Genomic DNA, 20726 nt, shown 5'->3' on the forward strand with positions numbered 1-20726 from the left:
AGGTCAAGGTCACGGTGACCCGAAATAGTAAAATGATTTTTGGATGATAATTCAAGAACGCATATGCCTAGGATCATGAAACTTTATAGGTAGATTGATCATGACTCGCAGATGACCCCTATTGATTTTCAGGTCACGAGGTCAAAGGTCAAGGTCACGGTGACCCGAAATAGTAAAATGATTTTCGGATGATAACTCAAGAAATTATATGCCTAGGATCATGAAACTTCATAGGTAGATTGATCATGACTCGCAGATGACCCCTTTTGATTTTAAGGTCAAAGGTCAAGGTCACGGTGACCCAAAATAGTAAAATGATTTTCGGATGATAACTCAAGAACGCTTTTGCCTAGGATCATGACACTTCATAGGTAAATTGATCATGACTTGCAGATGACCCCTATTGATTTTCAGGTCACTAGGTCAAAGGTCAAGGTCACAGTGACAAAAGTTGTATTCACACAATGGCTGCCAGTACAACGGACAGCCCATATTGGGGGCATGCATGTTTTACAAACAGCCCTTGTTTGCATACTTGTTTACCAACATCACCCCAACCTATAAACAAGAGCAAACAACTCTATCAAGCATTTTGACATAATTATTTACCCTTTTATAATTAAAATATGCATACTATTGATAAATCTATGCCTCCCTTCGAAGAAGAGGGGGTATATTGCTTTGCTCATGTCGGTCCGTCTGTCGGTCCGTCCGTCCACCAGGTGGTTGTCAGACGATAACTCAAGAACGCTTGGGCCTAGGATCAAGAAACTTCATAGGTACATTGATCATGACTTGCAGATGACCCCTATTGATTTTGAGGTCACTAGGTCAAAGGTCAAATTCACGGTGACCCGAAATAGTAAAATGGTTTCCGGAGGATAACTCAAGAACGCATACGCCTAGGATCATGAAACTTCATGGGTAGATTGATCATGTCTTGCAGATGACCCATTTTGATTTTGAGGTCACTAGGTCAAAGGTCAAGGTCACAGTGACCCGAAATAGTAAAAATGGTTTCCGGATGATAACTCAAGAACGCATACGCCTAGGATCATGAAACTTCATGGGAAGATTGATCATGACTCGCAGATAACCCCTATTGATTTTGAGGTCACTAGGTCAAAGGTCAAGGTCATGGTGACCCGAAATAGTAAAATGATTTTTGGATGATAATTCAAGAACGCATATGCCTAGGATCATGAAACTTTATAGGTAGATTGATCATGACTCGCAGATGACCCCTATTGATTTTCAGGTCACTATGTCAAAGGTCAAGGTCACGGTGATCCGAAATAGTAAAATGATTTTCGGATGATAACTCAAGAAATTATATGCCTAGGATCATGAAACTTTATAGGTAGATTGATCATGATTTGCAGATGACCCCTATTGATTTTGAGGTCACAAGGTCAAAGGTCAAGGTCACGGTGACCCGAAATAGTAAAATGATTTTCGGATGATAACTCAAGAACGCTTTTGCCTAGGATCATGACACTTCATAGGTACATTGATCGTGACTTGCAGATGACCCCTATTGATTTTCAGGTCACTAGGTCAAAGGTCAAGGTCACAGTGACCAAAATCGTATTCACACAATGGCTGCCAGTACAACGGACAACCCATATGGGGGGGCATGCATGTTTTACAAACAGCCCTTGTTTGCATACTTGTTTACCAACATCACCCCAACCTATAAACAAGAGCAAACAACTCTATCAAGCATTTTGACATAATTATTTACCCTTTTATAATTAAAATATGCATACTATTGATAAATCTATGTTAAAGTTTGCGTACTACCCCAAATATTTCCTATATCCTTTGACATATTGCTTTTATATTTTGCATACTTGTTTACCAACATGACCCCAACCTATAACAAGAGCAGACCACTTTATCAAGCATTTTAGCCATTTTTACATAATTATGGCCCCTTTTGCACTTAGATAATTGAACATTTTGCTTAAATTGCCATAACTTCTTTATTTATGATCATATTTTATTATAACTTTTACAAAACAACACTTACCTGAATACCACAATGGATTCCATTTCCAGAATCCCTTCCCCCCCCCCACCAACCCCCTCCCCCCCTAAAATTGTTTTTTTTTATACATCATCTAATAAATTACACCACCCCACATTATACCCCCCTCTCACCCCCCCCCCCCCCCTCCCAACACACACACACACATTTTTTTTTCTCCTTTTTTTATTTTTGAAAGATCGTCTAATAAATGACCAAACCCCACATTATACCCCCTCTCACCCCCCCCCCCCCCCCCAAAAAAAAAATAAAAATAAATATTTGTTTCCTTTTTTTATTTTTGAAACATCGTCTAATATATTATTGAATATGAACAATTTCCCCATGATGGCTTATGTTATAATGTCAAGCACTCGAATAGTCGAGCGCGCCGTCCTCTGACAGCTCTTGTTACATTTCATTTTATGCAGTCAAACAATATGCACATTTTATTTCATAAAACACGTACAATTTTTCAGGTTGTCGTTTTCTGATACATTATTTTTCGTAGATTTATGATTTTTTTTTCGAAGTTCTTTATAGAAGAAATAGAATGAAGAATACTCATGGGTTGAAACGGTGTGTAAATGCAAGCGTTCGGTTACATTGTTGAAAATATCGGCAATTTCAAGTGTTTATCGACCGAAATGCGAACATTCACAAAGAGATATGCGAATGTTTCTTTTTTTTGATGTGACAACTTCGTTCAATAAGTGACAAGGTCATCTCTGATGCCATGAGGATGGAAGGCTGGAAGTAGCACTTTCAAAACATGATGACCTAACTTCTATGTAATATCTTCACTTTCTGAAAAAAATATTATTGTTTGATATCTACAAATTTCATGAACTTGAGCATTGTGATCTGACATAATTTTTGTGAAATCAATCTCCCTTGGCAGTCAAAAAATAGTATTGCAACCATTGAAGAGGAAGAGTTACAGTAAATTATAAGAAGTATTAATCAAATATTGATGTGCCTCCTTTCGAAGAAAAGGGGGTATATAGTTTTCGCACTGTCTGTCAGTCAGTCTGTCTGTCTGTCTGTCTGTCACACTTTTCGTGTCCGCTCTCTAATTCAAATAGTTTTCATCCGATCTTTACGAAACTTGGTCAGAAGTTGTATCTAGACAATATCTAGGTCATGTTCGAATATGGGTCATGCTGGGTCAAAAACTAGGTCACGGGATCGAAAAAACTAATCCAAGGGAAGTAATAAGCTTTAAATGGACATAATTATCTGACCTGCCAAATTGTATATTTTTGTTAAATAAATCAAAGCGGCGCAGTAGGCGGCATTGTGTTTCTGACAAACACATCGTGGTAAAAGGTCAAGGTCATCCTTCAAGTTCTAAGGTCAAAAATACAAATCCAAGGGAAGTAATAAGCTTAAATGGGAGATAATTATTCAATATTGAACATAGCAACTTGATATTTGGCATGCATGTGTATCTCATGGAGCTGCACTTTTTGAGTGGTGAATCTACAGTCACGGTAGTGGCTTTTAATCATTTGCAACTAAAAATAGAGATTTGTAAGAGACAATTATTTTCAAGGGAAGTAATTTTTATTATTATAATTCTCAGATTATATATTTCCTTACCTAGAATTTAAGTCCTTTTCACAGTTACTGTATAGATTTTTTATTTTGATTATTTATTATTCAAATGATTGATTTGTCAAAGGTTTTTTTTTTATTATATAATTATCATTTCTTTCCTGTACTAATTTGTGAATGGTAGGGTTCATTACATACCTGTGGACTGATGTCCATAGATACACGATGAACTCTGTCTATGATCTCTTTGATAAACCACAGGCCTTGGTTGTCAGTGATGTCTGAATTGGTCATTTTTTACTGTCTACAGACCCCCCCCCCCCCACCCATGTTGGATTGGACAAAATCCAAGGGAAGTAATAAGCTTTAGAGGGAGATGATTTCTATACCTGCCAAATGATGAATAGAAATTTTATTTCAAAGCGCCGCAGTAGGGGGCATTGTGTTTCTGACGAACACATCTCTTGTTTTCGAATGGTATTGAATGTATAACATACATTAGAAAAAATACAAATGACAAAGTGATTTTATTAAGTACAAAATATGTGCAAATTTAAAACTATTGTTTTATGGATATGAATAATGAAGACAGAAGTCTTTTAGACAATTTATTGATGCATATTTGTTCACAAAAGTTCAGATGTTTTTAACATTATTAAAGGTCTGCCAGAATTTTTATTTTTCTAAATATTTGTGATTAAATACATGGCAGAAACCAGCTTCACCTGGAAATGAAACAAATGATGAATACAATAAATGTTTGTACTTGAAATGATTTTGAAATAAAGTTATATTAGTATTATAGGTTGTTATGGATGCAAAGAAGTAGGCAGTAGGAACACCGTTGCAATATATGGATTCTTGGGGTTAAAAAACCCCAACTCAATCCCTACCCTACCTAGCTTTTTTTAGACTGTTGCTCTAAACAAAGAATTTATTTTGTTTGGCCTTAGTAAAAAAAACAACGAATTAATTATCACATTTTAAGTTCAATCCATAATTTGCAGAAAGGTGTAACATTGACATTGAACTAATAATTTAATTATCACTCTTTAATTCAGATTGATAGATTGTAGAAAGTTGTAAAATGATCAGCTTTAAAATAATTTATTTATCGTCACCCTTCTTTTTATTTGTTCATCTGTTATCAGCCGCTATTTTCTGGCAGATGAAAATAATAACTGTGTATTCCAAGTATTCATTGTCTGTTTATGAATGACCCAATATTATCCAATAGCTCCACCCATTCTTACATTTTATTCAACAACATCATCTCGTGTGTAAGCAAACTCAATGTTGATTGACCAGGAGAATGTGTGATCCAATAACAATAAGTCAAGCAATGTCACATATTCTGATGCAGACCAGTTTCATTTACTGTTCAAATTGCAAAACTTTCATTAAAACAAAGAGAACAAATTTGAAAACCAGTCCAGGTTAAAATGTTGGATGTTTTCAATGAAATTTGACGAGATTTTAGTATTTTGGCATATCAGATTTTTCTTGAGCCAAATTTTCAATAGTTTCGCAAATGGCCAATGACAGCCCTGCTTCAATACATGCAAATATGGGGGGGGGGGGGCGTACCTTTGATATGCCTCTTCAATTATAACAAAAAAATCTGTTATCCTGAAATACTTTTTCTGTTGTCTGGAAGTCTCATTGTGACTTAAAAGTTTCCTTTTTATCATATTTTGTATTCTGAAAATTCTATAACTTCAGATTGCCCATAAGGAAGAAAGATTCTTCTGTGTGACCGCAAGGCAACGATTGCTGATAAGGTATGTAGGAAAATTTGTATAAAATGTCACTTCAGTAGTTTCTATAGTTTGACTTGAAATATTATGAACACCATTGTGTGCATATTGAGAGCCAGACTTGAGTATGAAATGCATAATGAGCCTAGTCTTTGAAAATGGGGCTTGATCCATGAACGGTAATTGTCAACCCAAAACAGCCTTTGCAATTGCCACAGGCTTATAAGGGACAACACTCTCCGCCTAGACTGGTTTTTTGTTTAGAAGAGTCTTCCTTTAAACCAAGAATTTCATTAAAGTGGGAAGTGTCTTCCCTGATTAGATTTGAGGACTGCAGAGGCTGATCTGGGACAACACTTAGCAAACATGCATCAAGCCAAATGTTTGCAGACGGAGACTCATATTAAACTAAATACGAAACTTAAACAAGTATTTGCCAAATTGTCAATGTAAGGTTTAAGATGCACAAATACAAATAAATGTGCTTATTGTGACACTTGTTCTACCTACATGCAGTTTAAATACATCAGCTAGGCTATGCAATTAGATACATAATATGTATATAATATAACATGTATAGAAGCAATCTGCAAAACTAACTTTCCTCTTCATAACCAATTTGACTATGAAACTTTCAACATTTCTTTCATAGCCAGAGAAAAAATTTCATAGGCTTAAAAATTATTTTTTGTACAGTGAGGTATTAAGCATGAAAGAACGAAAACAGTCGTTTTATATTGCAATTAGGGGTATTAATTGTAAACAAATCAGTACTTCAGACTAAATTCCTTTCTTGAAAATTATATTGCTTATTGATAAGAGTTAACATAGTATTTTGTCATCTCATTTGATTTCAGTCATCATCACTGTAATCCTCTGACAAATTGCCAATCTCAAGTACTACATCATGATCCTACAGAATCCAGATAGTGCCATCTATAATCTCGCCCTTCTTTCATCAAGGGCAACACAAAAAGCGATACACAATATTTTGCGTGACACACGATATTTATGTAATGTACCACGAAATATCGCCTTAGTGTAAGTAGCCCAAAAGGCGATATATTGTGGTAAATATCGCGTGTCATTTCGTGTATTGCTCAAGATATCATGTGTCTCAAATATCCTGCATAGTGCAAAATATCAAGTATCGCTACGTGTGTCGTGTTTCAGTCCGTGATACACAAACACAAGATTCAGATAATATGAGCAATATTTGAATAAAAATAGTGTATGGCACAAAATATAGTGTTTTGCTTCGTGTTTCTTGTGTCACCCTTTGAACGGGAGACACAATATTTTGGGCGATACTCAAAACAACAAACAATATTTTGCGCTATACACGAAGCGACACACAATATTTTGCTCGATACACTAAGCGACATGTGATATTTACCACGATATATTTCCTTTTGGGCTACCAACACAAGGGCGATATTTTGTGTATCACGCAAAATATCGTGTGTAGCTTCGTGTGTCATGTGTCGCCCTTGATGAAAGAAGGGCTAGATTATAGATGGCATGATTCAGATTCCGTATGATCCACCAATACTGCCACATCAATTTTCACATAAACTGCCTGTCAAAAATAGTACGTCCCTTTTAAAATATTGATGTCTAGGTCTGGGTGATGAGGTCTGAAATGCATCTATGACTAGAAAAGATTGAACATTTGTTTGTTTTGCCTTGTGATCACTCTAGAGGCCACATTTATTGTCTGATCTTCCTGAAATTTGGTCAGAACATTTGACCCATTGATACCTCGACTGAGTTCGAAACTTGGTCATGCTGGGTCAAAAACTAGGTCACTAGGTAAAAAAACAAAAAATCTTGTGAACACTGTAAATGTCACATTTGATGCCCAATCTTCATGTAACTTTGTCAAAATGTTTGTCTAAATGATATGTGGTTGAGTTCAAAAATGGTTCCGGTCCGTTGAAAAACATAGCAGCCAGGGGGCGGGGCAGTATTCCTTATATGGCTATAGAGAAAACTTGTGAACACTCTAGAAGTCACAATTTTTGCCCAATCATCATGAAACTTGGTCAAAATATTGGTTTCATTGATATCTCCGATGAGTTCGAAAATGGTCCAGATCAGTGAAAAACATGGCCGCCAGGGGGCGGGGCAGTTTTCCTTATATGGCTATAGTAAAACCTTGTTAACACTCTAGAGGCCACATTTATTGTCCAATCTTCATGAAATTTGGTCAGAAGATTGGTCTGTATGATATCTTGAATGAGTTTGATAATGGTTACGTTTGCTTGAAAAACATGGCTGCCAAGGGGCAGGGCATTTTTCCTTATATGGCTTAAGTGAAACCTTGTGGACACTCTAGAGGCTACATTTATTGTCTAATCTTCATGAAATTTGGTCAGAAGATTGTTCTCGATGATATCTTGGATGAGTTCGAAAATGGTTACGTTTGCTTGAGAAACATTGCTGCCAAGGGGCGGGGCCTTTTTTTTCTTATATGGCTATATATGGCTATAGTTAAATCCTGATGCACTCTAGATGCCACATTTATTGTCTGATCTTCATGAAACTTGGTCAGAAGATTCATTCCAATAATTTCTTGGACGATTTAAAAAAAGATGCCGGTCGGTTGAAAAACATGGCCACCAGCAGTCTTGGCATTAATTTTTTTTAGGCACTAGCCTGGCCGGGCTACCAGCTTGGAAATTTCACTAGCCCGAATCAATTTTAACTAGCCCGAAATGAATGTTGTAATTATTTCACATTTTTAGCTTTATTTGCATTGAAGGAACATAGAAAAATAAAGATTAGACAAATTAACACTCGATTCTGTTTTATTCACAGTTAATATCAGACAAAAAATTATCACAAGGTCTCAAGACATCTCCATTCATGGTCATTGTCCGAGTCACCGACATCCAGGTCTGACATGTCAGGTATGCTCTTAAAGGCGGCCTGAAAATAAAAAAATGTTATAACGTATTAATTTTCCACTCAAACATCTGAATAAGTAAATGGAATGTCAAACTAGCAATAATACCTGTGCATAATAAGTAGAACAAGAAGGTAACTTTCTGCCCTAACTTCTGAGTCAGCTTAATATAAAACAATTTGATTAGCAGTAGTTCCATTGCCTACGCCACATCTGCTTTGTCGTCAATTGTACCAGCATCTAAAATGCAGTATTATAAAACATTTGAATTTAATGTCAGGAATCGTAAATTTACAGATAAATGTTATCTGTTAAAAACTATACTTGTTAGTTAGTGCATGATATTTAATTGCATGTTGCTTACATTATGTATGAATTGCACTTACCAGCTAGTCAGCAATGATAGCCCAGAATCAAAGTCCCCAATAATTGGAGACATCAAAACGAAGCCATGAGATTGACTGATTATTCTTCCATAACAGTTGCAATTTTCGTTTTATTGACTCTTAAAGCGGGTATATACGATTTTTATATGTGCTGAATTGTAAAATATTGATACAAATATGTTATAATAACACACACTATGCAAGAAAAATGATACATTTAAGACAAATTTCATAAAATACAGCAAATACAAATTAGCGCCCCGAGCCGATTGTGGCGAAGATAATTCGTAATTATTTTCCTACAATAACCGACGCATTCGTCTTTTTTGTAAGTGTTCATGTGTCGTATGAATCGATATCGTTGCAGAAATTTTAAATGAACCGTTAAACTAAATTTAGATTCACATCGTACATGCATGATATATATGCTGGCGAATTCGGCTGTACAGCCTTTTTCGATTTCAGAATTAACTATCTGGCTTATTTAGCATTTTTCGACACATGTTCTTCTTAACTTTTATTTTAGTTTATATTGAAATGTATGTATAATAAGTTTTTTACACATTTTATATTTATTACTAAATATTTGACAAGATCGTATATACCCGCTTTAATAATTTTTGTTGCATCCTTCATTCTCATTTTGCAGTTGATATCTGTGCGTTGCGCGCTCAAAATAATGCAGAAAAGAAATTAAAATAAATTTATTGCCGCATGTTCTCCACCCAGTAGTACTAAAAGTTATAGCGTCTCGCGAAATTGACTTACAACACTGTTCCATAAGCGTCTAATCAATGAGTGCTCAAGGGAAATAACAAATGCAGTTTTTAATAAGCTTCTTTGTGAAGCTATTTCGGACTTGTTACTAAGTTTGGACAAGAAAAAATGCACTCGACCGATCGGGCTACCGGCTTGGAATTTTCACTCCACCGACGCAAAAATCACTCGACTCGGTTGACGGTCGAATGGGTTACGTCCAAGACTGGCCAGGGGGCGAGGCATTTTTCCTTATATGGCTATAGTAAAACCTTGTTAACACTCTAGAGGCCACATTTATTTTCCGATCTTTATGAAACGTGGTCAGAAGATTTGTCCTAATTATATCTTGGATGTGTTCAAAAATGGTTTCGGTTGCTAAAAAAATATGGCCACCAGGGGTCGGGGCATTTTTATGTCCCCCACCCACTATAGTGGGGGACATATTGTTTTTGCCCTGTCTGTTGGTCTGTACGTTTGCTCCAACTTTAACATTTGCAATAACTTTTCTAATATTCAAGATAGCAACTTGATATTTGGCATGTATGAGTATCTCATGGAGCTGCACATTTTGAGTGGTGAAAAGTCAAGGTCATCCTTCAAGGTCAGAGGTCAAATATATGTGGCCAAAATTGCTTATTTTATGAATACTTTTGCAATATTGAAGATAGCAACTTGATATTTGGCATGCATGTGTATCTCATGTAGCCGCACATTTTGAGAGGTGAAAGGTCAAGGTCATCTTTCAAGGTCAGAGGTCAAATATATGTGACAAAAATCACTCATTAGCTCATTTTTTTGTTGAAAAAAATTTATGAGCTATTGTCATCACCTTGGCGTCGGCGTCCGGTTAAGTTTTGCGTTTAGGTCCACTTTTCTCAGAAAGTATCAATGCTATTGCATTCAAACTTGGTACACTTACTAACTATCATGAGGGGACTGGGCAGGCAAAGTTAGATAACTCTGGCATGCATTTTGACAGAATTATGTGCCCTTTTTATACTTAGAAAATTAAAAATTTGGTTAAGTTTTGTGTTTAGGTCCATTTTATTCCTACAGTATCAAAGCTATTGCTTTCATACTTGCAAAACTTGTTAACTATTATAAGGGGACTGTGCAGGCAAAGTTATGTAACTCTGACTGGCATTTGGACGGAATTATGGGCCCTTTATACTTAAAAAATTGAAAATTTGGTTAAGTTTTGTGTTTTGGTCTACTTTACCCCTAAAGTATCATAGATATTGCTTTCATACTTGGAACACTAGCAAACTATCATAAGGGGACAGTAAAAGGACAAGTTGCATAACTCTGGTTGTCATTTTTACGGAATTATGGCCCTTTTTTGACTTAGTAACTTTTAATATATGGTTAAATTTTGTGTTTGGATCCAATTTACTTCTAAAGTATCAAGGCTATTGCTTTCAAACTTCAAATACTTTCATGCTATCATGAGGTTACCGTACCTGGCAAGTTGAATTTGACCTTGACCTTTGAATGACCTTGACTCTCAAGGTAAAATTATTAAATTTTGCTTAAATCGCCATAACTTCTTTATTTAAGATCAGATTTGATTCATACTCTGACAAAACAACACTTACCTGGCATACCACAATGGACTCCACCCATACCATCCCCCACGCCCACCCCAGAATCCCCCCCCCCCCAAAAAAAAGATCATCTATTAAATGACCACACACCTGCATTATACCCCCCTCTCCATGATGGCTTACGTTATACTGTCAAGCACTCGAATAGTCGAGCGCGCTGTCCTCTTACAGCTCTTGTTTTATTTTCAATGCAAATTAATAATGTTCCAGTATCTCCTAGTCAACTTTGATTGTGATTGTGTAATTTTATTGCAATATTGAAGATAGCAACTTGATATTTGGCATGCATGTGTATCTCATGGAGCTGCACATTTTGAGTGGTGAAAGTTCAAGGTCATCCTTCAAGGTCTAAAGTCAAATATATGGTGTCTGTCCGTCCGTCAGAAAACTTTAACATTGCCCATAACTTTTGCAATATTGAAGATAGCAACTTGATATTTGGCATGCATGTGTATCTCATGGAGCTGCACATTTTGAGTGGTGAAAGGTCAAGGTCATCCTTCTTCAAGGTCAAAGGTAAAAAAAAAATCCAAGGGAAGTGATAAGCTTCAAAGGGAGATAATGATCTGTACCTGCCAAATGATAAAAAAAAAAATTATAAATCAAAGCGGCGCAGAAGGAAGCATTGTGTTTCTGACGGACACATCTCTTGTTAATCTTTTTAAATCATAATCAAGAGAAAATTTGTTGTCAGTTTCAGGAAGTATAGGAAGTAACCAATAGAACAAATCATTCAGTTGGATGGATCTGAAAATGAGTTTTTCTTGTTAATTTTACACATTAGAATCAAGTTGGTATTTTATAGTTTTAATTAAGAAACAAACAATTGTGAACCCTATCCTATACATTTTTGGAGCCATTGCCCTTTTAAAGTAATAACCAGTATAATGTTGTTGTTTTTAAAGAGACTTAACTCACTTATACACAAGGAAGTCAATAATTTATTACTGCTAGTTTATGTGTCAAATTGCATAGACCAATTATCCTTTGCTTTTTTGCACAAAGCAAGCTTTGTTCTCATGCAACTTGAAACAAATATTTTGATCGATTAATGCAAGCAGGTATTTTCTTCTTATGTATAACATTTGAATAAATAATGGTTAGTAGTTATGTCACATTGTAGTAAAAGGTGACAATCCAAGTCTTCAAATCATCTTTAAATGTTACTCTTTGAGGTCACGATTCATTCCTTGCAATTATTTGTTGGATTGAAAAAATCCAGTGAAAGATTTTGTTTGAACCTTTCTTCCCCATGCGTTGATTGAGCATATCTATTTTACTGCTTAATCTGTGTTATGTAAAAGAATGTTAAATATGCTGAAGAAGTGAGTCACTATTTATTTGTCCTTACATATCTCTCATGTACTGCACTGTATTTCATGTCTGAATCTCTCCCTGTCGAGTATTCCAACAATGCAGGATACAGGATGTACAGTGTGTCACAGTTTAGCAATGATAAGTTGTTGTTGTTTTTAATAGAAATTACTGTAGTGCAATGTGTTGATTCACAATTAACTTTTAATATACAGGGTACTGAATTAAAAGACTGCAGAGATATTATCATTCCTGTTCAAAAACACTTAAAACTTCTTTTGAGTCTTTAGAAACTTTCTCTTATAACCCAGATCCATTTGTAAATTGTAGAATGTAGCTTGCAACATATATATGTGTTTAATGTTAAGGTGTTATGTTCTGTAGTCATGGTTTGTTTGTTATTCTTGTTAGCCTGTTTGTAATATGATCTTTGGGATGTTCTTGATAGATCTAGCTTTGCTTAGTGTTTTAAAATACTGATTTCTAAAAGTTAAATCCTGGCTCATTAAAATGAAGTATGGCTGTAAAGAGCTTAATTGAAAGTTATATAACAGTACCGTACATTTCCAGAAGTTGAACATAGTTAATACCATGGCTTTAAAAGGGACCATCAACCACAAAGGACGAAAAAAGAAAAGTTCTAAATATAGGGTCTGGCACGAGTTGTCATATCATACCATATTTTATTAAACGAGTTCAGGAATTTTGTTAGTAAGCGAGCCTTTGGCGACATTTTGAAAACTAGGGAGTCATATGGCGCAATTGTAAAAAAGCACAGTTATTTTGTGTGTTCATACTAGTTAAATATCTTTAAATGTTTATAAAATAGTATACATTTAAGTCAAAAACAAATGAGATTTAAGAAAATTCGTATTAGATAGGGTATATTAATTATTTGGCTTTCAAGTAACATTTGCATCAAAATTATGCAAGGCAGATGATTTGCATGAGTAAAATGTGAGACAATTGCATCATAAAGCACACTGCTTTAATTGTAATCCCCATTTTGTCTGTGGATACTGCCTCCTGTTTACATGCCTGATAGTGTTTATATGTGGTTTCCTTGTCAAACTTCTTGCAGTCTGCAACACAAAACAGAGAAATGGTGTTGACCTAGCTGTTATATCAAAATATCTTTCTGGCACAGATGTCTGGCATTAAGCGTGGTGAACTGATGCTGTAGTTCACTAGAATTGTAGGTTGCTATTATAAAACAGTGAAAGTTAAAACTGTCTCTATACATTAATTTCAGAGGTTAAGTAAGTGAGTAATTATGTTTTTATGCCCCCAAATGATGGCATATTGTGATCGCACTGTCCGTCTGTCTGTCGTTCGATCACACTTTTGCGTTGAGGTTTGGAAAAATGCTCATAACTTCTATGTCGCTTCAGATGTAACCTTCATATTTGGTAAGCATGTGTCTGTGGACAAGGCTTTTCCGCGCAAAGATTTGACCCCTTTGACCTTGACGTTTAACCAAGGGTTCGTGTTTAGGTTTCGAAAAAAGCGTTCTGGGGGCATATGTCTTCTGATGGAAACAGCTCTTGTTTTAATTACATGTGTGATGAGGATGAGGCTGGACATTGTTGTATTTTTGTTAAAATTTAAGTTTTAGAATTTCTGCAAGGTTGTGACTTTTCCATGGATCGGGTTGTCCGGTGCTCATTTCCGCGATTGTCGTTGTTACAAAAAAACGGGGGAGCTGGTACTACCTATTCCGCGGGCGTATTTCATAAGCCGCCTTCAAAATCTGTGGCATGCAAAACCTCTCTTCATATTGACATCTCGCCTAGACGACCATCACTCCGCCCACTTAGTCAAGTTGCTTAGCGGTTAGAAAACGTAGACAAGCTAACACCAAAGTGGCTACTTCGCCTCTAGATTGCCTTCAGATAATGTGATATTCCTGATGGTTTTTATGTACTTTTTTCACCCCCTATAACACTTTTAAAAGAAGTTTGTGTCATATATTAATTATGCAAATGTATAAGTTTATACAGAACATTAGTTATGTATAACGTGTATTTCGGTACTTTAAACACGCTCCCAATCGCTTGTGCGCTTACCGAAATATAGCCTGTTAACATGTGTTATGGTGGTATTAGTAATAAATTAACACCATTACACTGGTATTTACCCATTTTATTTACGAAAATTCTATCGAAACTTATTGTCCACATGTATTTAACAGGAATGACGCTTTATAAATGGAATTTTGCTTAAGTTTTACACGCTTTCTGACTCCGAGTGGTTACCAAACCCCCCCCCCCACGTTATTACGTAAAAATGTGATATAAATGATATTAAACATTGCTTATGGGACATTTATCAATCATTAAAATTGAAAGTGCAAAACAAAAAAACATATACAAGTGATATAATTCATACTTAATACTGCTTATATGACATTTTCATTTTCTGAAATAAATAAATTTTCTAAAAGGGGGGATTTTGGTAATTTTTGTAATTCTATATATTGAAGCTGCAATTTTCCCGAATACTACACGCACTTACAGCGACAGGGAACCAAAGTAAATAATTTCGGATTCTTTTGGTTTTGTCCATGCGTTCAAGCAGGATGATAAATGGCATATTTTCCAGATGTGCAAAAGTTCGGACATTCTGATCTTGCGAAACGAATAAGGAAATCAAAGGATTCTTGTTTAATTCAAAGATGATTTTAAAGGAGTCTGACTGACTCCCTTGACACAAAATCAAACAGTCCATGTCTCATTTTAAGGAGTCTTGGACTCCCATAAGTGTTGAATGCTGCATTGTATTCGATAGAGCCCAAAATGTTTGTCAGACATTGTATTTGATTGTGTCCAAATGTATGTCAGACAATGTTTTGGGCATTGCATAAATGTTTGTTAGATATGGTATTGGGCCAAAATGTCTGTCTTTCCATCAGGAAAACTTGTCCAGAGTATTAATCTTGAAACTTCTTGGGCCGATTTCATTCAATGATTTAACTCAGTATAAGTGCATTTATTGACAAGAGGATGATGCACCTCAAATTCCCTTGCAACCCATTTACAAATACTGGACTTATAGCCTTTTTTACTTGACAGTAGGCACAATTGTGTGTCCGGAGCCACATTTTGGAATTGCATTTGCAGATTTCATTGAAACTTTAGATAAGTGTATATATGGATAAGAGGATGATGCACCTCAATTTTGTAAGGATTCTACTATAAATGAAGGGATTTGCACCGCTCTATAAACAAACATTGTATGAAATTGTACAATCATTCTGTTATTCCTTTTGTGCAGAAGCCATTTTCTCTTAGCAAGAAAGAATAATCCTTTTTATGCCCCGGGTAGGGTGGCATATAGCAGTTGAACTGTCCGTCAGTCCGTCCGAAAACTTTGACATTGGCCATAACTTTTGCAATATTAAAGATAGCAACTTGATATTTGGCATGCATCTGTATCTCATGGAGCTGCACATTTTGAGTGGTGAAAGTTCAAGGTCATCCTTCAATGTCAAAGGTCAAAAAAACAAATCTAAGGGAAGTAACAAGCTTTAACCCTTTGCATGCTGGGAAATTTGTCATCTGCTAAAATGTCGTCTGCTAAATTTCTAAAATTAGCATTTTCTTCGATTTTTTTCAAATAATACTATCAGAATAGCAAACAGTTTGGATCCTGATGAGACACCACGTTCTGTGGCGTCTCATCTGGATCCAAACTATTTGCACAGGCCTTCAAAATTCGGTTCCCGCACTGAAAGAGTTAAAGGGAGATAATTTATATTTATCATTTGGCAGGTACATATCATTTTTACAAGGGAAGTAATATTTTTTTAAAGGGATATAATCAAAAACAAAAAATATTTAGATCAAAGCTGCACAGAAGGGGCATTGTGTTTCTGACAAACACATCTCTTGTTAAATTAAATTTCGTTAGATTGTTAAACAAGGAAATGGAAAAGAATCAACAGTTTGAAACTATGCTGAAGTAAGTTAAACATGCTAAAATTACTATAAGTAACATTACAAATGACTGAATCAAAATGTATGTGCCCTCAATTTGTGTTAAAAGACATTGATAAATATTTTAACGCTGTATTTTGAATTTTATATCGTTCTATAGACATTTTAAAACTTTTACAAATAAGCAATGCTCAGCTGGAGAAATGGAACTATAATTTTATTATGAAGTATTATCCCATTTCATCTGGGAAATATGCTTTTTACTGCGCAAGATACATATTTTGATGAATTGTATAACATGTTCACTGTGAGGGAAGTATAAGAACACAAGACAGTTATCAAATACTGTTAACAATGTATAGTATAAAGCAAATAATAAATCACTCAGGAAGATATTTGGGGTTAAGTGTACACACGATATATAACTGATGTGACCTAAATTCAACTTAGATGTAACATAATCTGTTAACTTGTGGTACACAGGCAATTTGTACTATTAGTTCTTTTCAGTTGAGATTGTCTGAACACCTTACACAGTCTATATGCTGATAAAGAATTGATCAGATATTTAATGTCAGCAATCAACAGCTGAACTTCATAATTAATACAACAGTTGTACAGTTTTGAAATACTATTGTTTTGGACTTTATTTATGACTTGTGTAAACATGATTGTGAGAATGATTTATTATTTTCTTATTAAGTTACAGACATAATTATGAAGTTTGGGCTTGTGTGATTATTTCAGAATTTAAATGAACATTAATATATTCAGCTCAATGTTATGATGATGATGAGGAGGAGGCTCAGGTGAGAAGGCAAGAAAAATAAACAGCTCTTAAAACATATAAACAGCATTACTTCTCAAATATAGGTATCATGTTATAGATAATGACCTGATAAAGTTTTCATTTTCCTCCCAGCAAAAACAGGGGATAATTAAGTAAGTGAACAGAAAGTTTCACTGTTTATTTTGGTACTTCAAAGTGTATGTAATGTTGTCAAAAATAGCATTCTTCAATGTGAATGTAATGTCAGAAAGAAGCTGACCATTCTTCAATGTGAATGTAATGTTGTCAGAAAGAACATTCTTCAATGTGAATTTAATGTTGTCAGAAAGAACATTCTTCAATGTGAATGTTATGTTGTCAGAAAGAACATTTTTCAATGTGAACGTTATATAGTCAGAAAGAACATTCTTCAATGTGAATGCAATGTTGTCAGAATAAAACATTCTTCAATGTGAATGTAATGTTGTCAGAAAGAACATTCTTCAAAGTAACTTACAAGTCAGCTTATCAATTCTAATAGCTTTAACAAAACATACAATAAAAAAGTTTTGAAAAACTCTTAAATTGCATCATTTGCCATATCTGAGAACCAGCCATGTAATTCATGAGGCAGTGAGTCTTAAATAACAGCATCTGTAAATTGAACCTTTTATCATGTGTACTATGACTATGATTACATTTATGTTGTAAACAGCCCAGCATTATTAGTCAATTTCTTTTATGATCAATCCAAGTGTAAACAGGTCCACTTGCAAGTCTATGAAAATCAAAACTTAAACCTGTATATTAACTGTTGGCAATTCTGATCAATATGAAAGATTCATTGGAGTGGGTTAAAACGGATCGTTAACAATTGAAATGAAAAAACTCTTGTGCTTTGCCTTTATTGCTGAACACAAAGGAACGCATTATGAATTGAGTTGAATTGGTTTCAATTTAGTACTCAACATGCTGAAATAAAGTTATGAAGTTTTTAAAATAAGACAACAATTTCCAACTGCATTTTCTTGTAAATGAATTTATGACCACCATTCATATTATTTGCTTATGTCGATGGTAGTACATGTAAATGGTAGTAACATTGCAACTTCCAAATATCTTTGAAATGATGCAATCTACTTTGACAATGATATTTCTGCAGTAGCCATTGATCTAAGGAGCATTCATTGTGAACTATTAAAAATAAGACTTGAAAACTGGAACTTGTTTGGTGTAAGGGATTTAATATGCAAGCAAACCCTGAAAACTTTAACATTTTTTGGCAAAATGAATGGTTTCTTTTTTAATTAAACATCAGTTCATGGATTGGAAATAAAAGTCATGAACTTTTTTAAGTTTTCATGTGAAATTTCAGCTCGTTATTTGTTTATGAACTCTAAAAATGGTTTATGACCAGATTTTTATAAAGACAGTAGAAAATATCATAATATAGAGAATATAACTAATTACATGCATTAGTGAGTTGGTGATGATTGGATGAAGTATTGGTATGTATGTATGTATGTATGTATTTATTTTGACCTTGCGGTCAAGGATAACCCATGAAAGTGCAAGCACTTATTTCCAATGGGATACCTTGGTTCTTTTACGTGCTCAGTGTATAGCACCGATACACGCGAGAATAACCTGGGTTTCATACCAGTACATCTCTAGTTGGGTGGGAAACACTTGAAGCATTTCTGAAATGTCCAGTGCCCCGGCCGGGATTTAAACCGGGGACCTCTGGAATGGTAGACCAGAGTGTTACCACTCGACCACCGCACCACCCTAGAGATAGATTGTGATTTGATGGGCTGTTGGTTGATGACGGTTAGATGGAGAATATGTTGCTGATACTATAAAGTTGCCGATGATGGAATGGGATTTGATTTATGATGATTTAAGTTATTTTGGGAGCAATAGTTTTTTTAAATGTTTTTGAAAACTATGGCCGCCAGGCCACAAGGCAGTTTTCCTATATCTCTAGAGTGAAACCTTGTTGACACTCCAGAAATCACAATTTTAGTCCAATCTTAATAGAACTTGGTCTAAACATTAATTCAAATTAATTATTGGGTAGTTTGAAACTGTTTCATGTGACCTGGAAAACCAGGTAACTAGGTCAAATTAAAAAAAGCTCCATCAGTTTTCACTCAGTAAGTTATTTCTTTATTTTTTGCCAGAACATGTTTTTTAATGATATATCAAGCAAGTTCAAAAATTAAAATGTACCTAGAAATTAAATCTGCATGTTTCATAAAGTACTTACTACACGTATATTCATCGCCCCTTAGAATAGTTAATTATCCCCCGCCAGAGGCGGAGGGATATTGTTTTGGCGTTGTCCGTCCGTCCGGCTGTCCGTCCGGCCGGCACTTTTGTGTCCGGAGCCATATCTTGGAAGTTCTTTGGCGGATTTCATTGAAACTTGGTATGAGTATATATATGCATAAGAGGATGATGCACGCCAAATGGCATTGTACACCATCTGTTAAAAACAGACTTATGGCCCTTTGTATCTTGAAAAAATGCTTTTTACTATAGGCACTTTTGTGTCCGGAGCCATATCTTGGAAGTGCTTTGGCGGATTTCATTTAAACTTGGTATGAGTATATATATGCATAAGAGGATGATGCACGCCAAATGGCATTGTACACCATCTGTTAAAAACAGACTTATGGCCCTTTGTATCTTGAAAAAATGCTTTTTACTATAGGCATTTTTGTGTCCGGAGCCATATCTTGGAAGCGCTTTGGCATATTTCATTTAAACTTGGTATGAGTATCCCCCGCCAGAGGCGGAGGGATATTGTTTTGGCGCTAATCTAATTAATTACCTCACCCCACATTATACCCACCTCTCACTACCCCCCCCCCCCTACCCCCACCCCCCCCCCCCCAAAAAAAAAAATGATTTTTTTTTTTTAAACATCTAATAAATTACCCCACCCCACATTAACACCCCACTCATCCCCCACCCCCCTACCCCCACCCCCTACCCCCTTAGGACCATTTCCCTCTTGGTTATGGATAGATTAGGGTATTTTATGTACATGTTTATGTTGATTGGATGGAGTTTGCATGATTGAAGAGAGTATTAGTTGTTGATGATGATCAAAATCTAATATTTGATATATGAATGGCCTGTCCTTGACCTTAGTTCTATTTTGTACCATTGGTTCACAGAAACCATTGGTCTGAGAACTTGTTTATCATGACCTTCCATATAACAAAGTTATGTCTGTACTTATGTCATAGAAAAATGTTAATGGCCTAATTTTTCATCCTTTTCACAAGGTTTTAAAATCAATAAGACATACATAAATATGCATGACAAAAGCAGCTACTAATGTAACAACATTTGACCTGTTTTCTTACTTCTTCAGAAGTTCAACACTATTGGTTGATCAAGTTTATAGTATAAATATATAGTTAAGACATTGCTTCCATCAATGTTTTACTTTTTGTAGGTACATGTTTATGTACTCCAATAGATGTTTATGTTCTTTAATCTATTATCCTGTGTTACCTTAAAAGGCTTTACCGTAGGTTTCCACGTATAGCGCGCAGTGTTTTACCTCCAAAATTCCAATTAAAAAGCTGGTGCGCGCTATACATTGATACAACACTATCCTGGCTGCTAAATTGGTAAAAAATATGTTGTGAAATCGTAAATAATAAAATGGCTGCCATGTTTTTTTTCCAGAAA

General features: G+C 35.3%; 1 protein-coding gene across 5 annotated transcripts in view; it reads left to right on the plus strand.

Moving 5' to 3' along the window:
* Positions 1–20726, plus strand: part of LOC127871507 (trithorax group protein osa-like) — a 116516-nt gene that overhangs the window by 36968 nt on the left and 58822 nt on the right. For 3 of the 5 annotated variants that reach the window (XM_052414496.1, XM_052414500.1, XM_052414497.1), the window contains exon 2: positions 5309–5367. The gene's annotated coding sequence lies outside the window, so the exon portion shown is untranslated. Of the gene's footprint in view, positions 1–5308; positions 5368–16839; positions 17059–20726 lie in introns of those variants that run through there. The other 2 variants (XM_052414499.1, XM_052414498.1) reach the window with 2 other exon arrangements.

This window comes from Dreissena polymorpha, chromosome 3, assembly GCF_020536995.1.
Source record: "Dreissena polymorpha isolate Duluth1 chromosome 3, UMN_Dpol_1.0, whole genome shotgun sequence".
NCBI lineage: Eukaryota > Metazoa > Mollusca > Bivalvia > Myida > Dreissenidae > Dreissena > Dreissena polymorpha.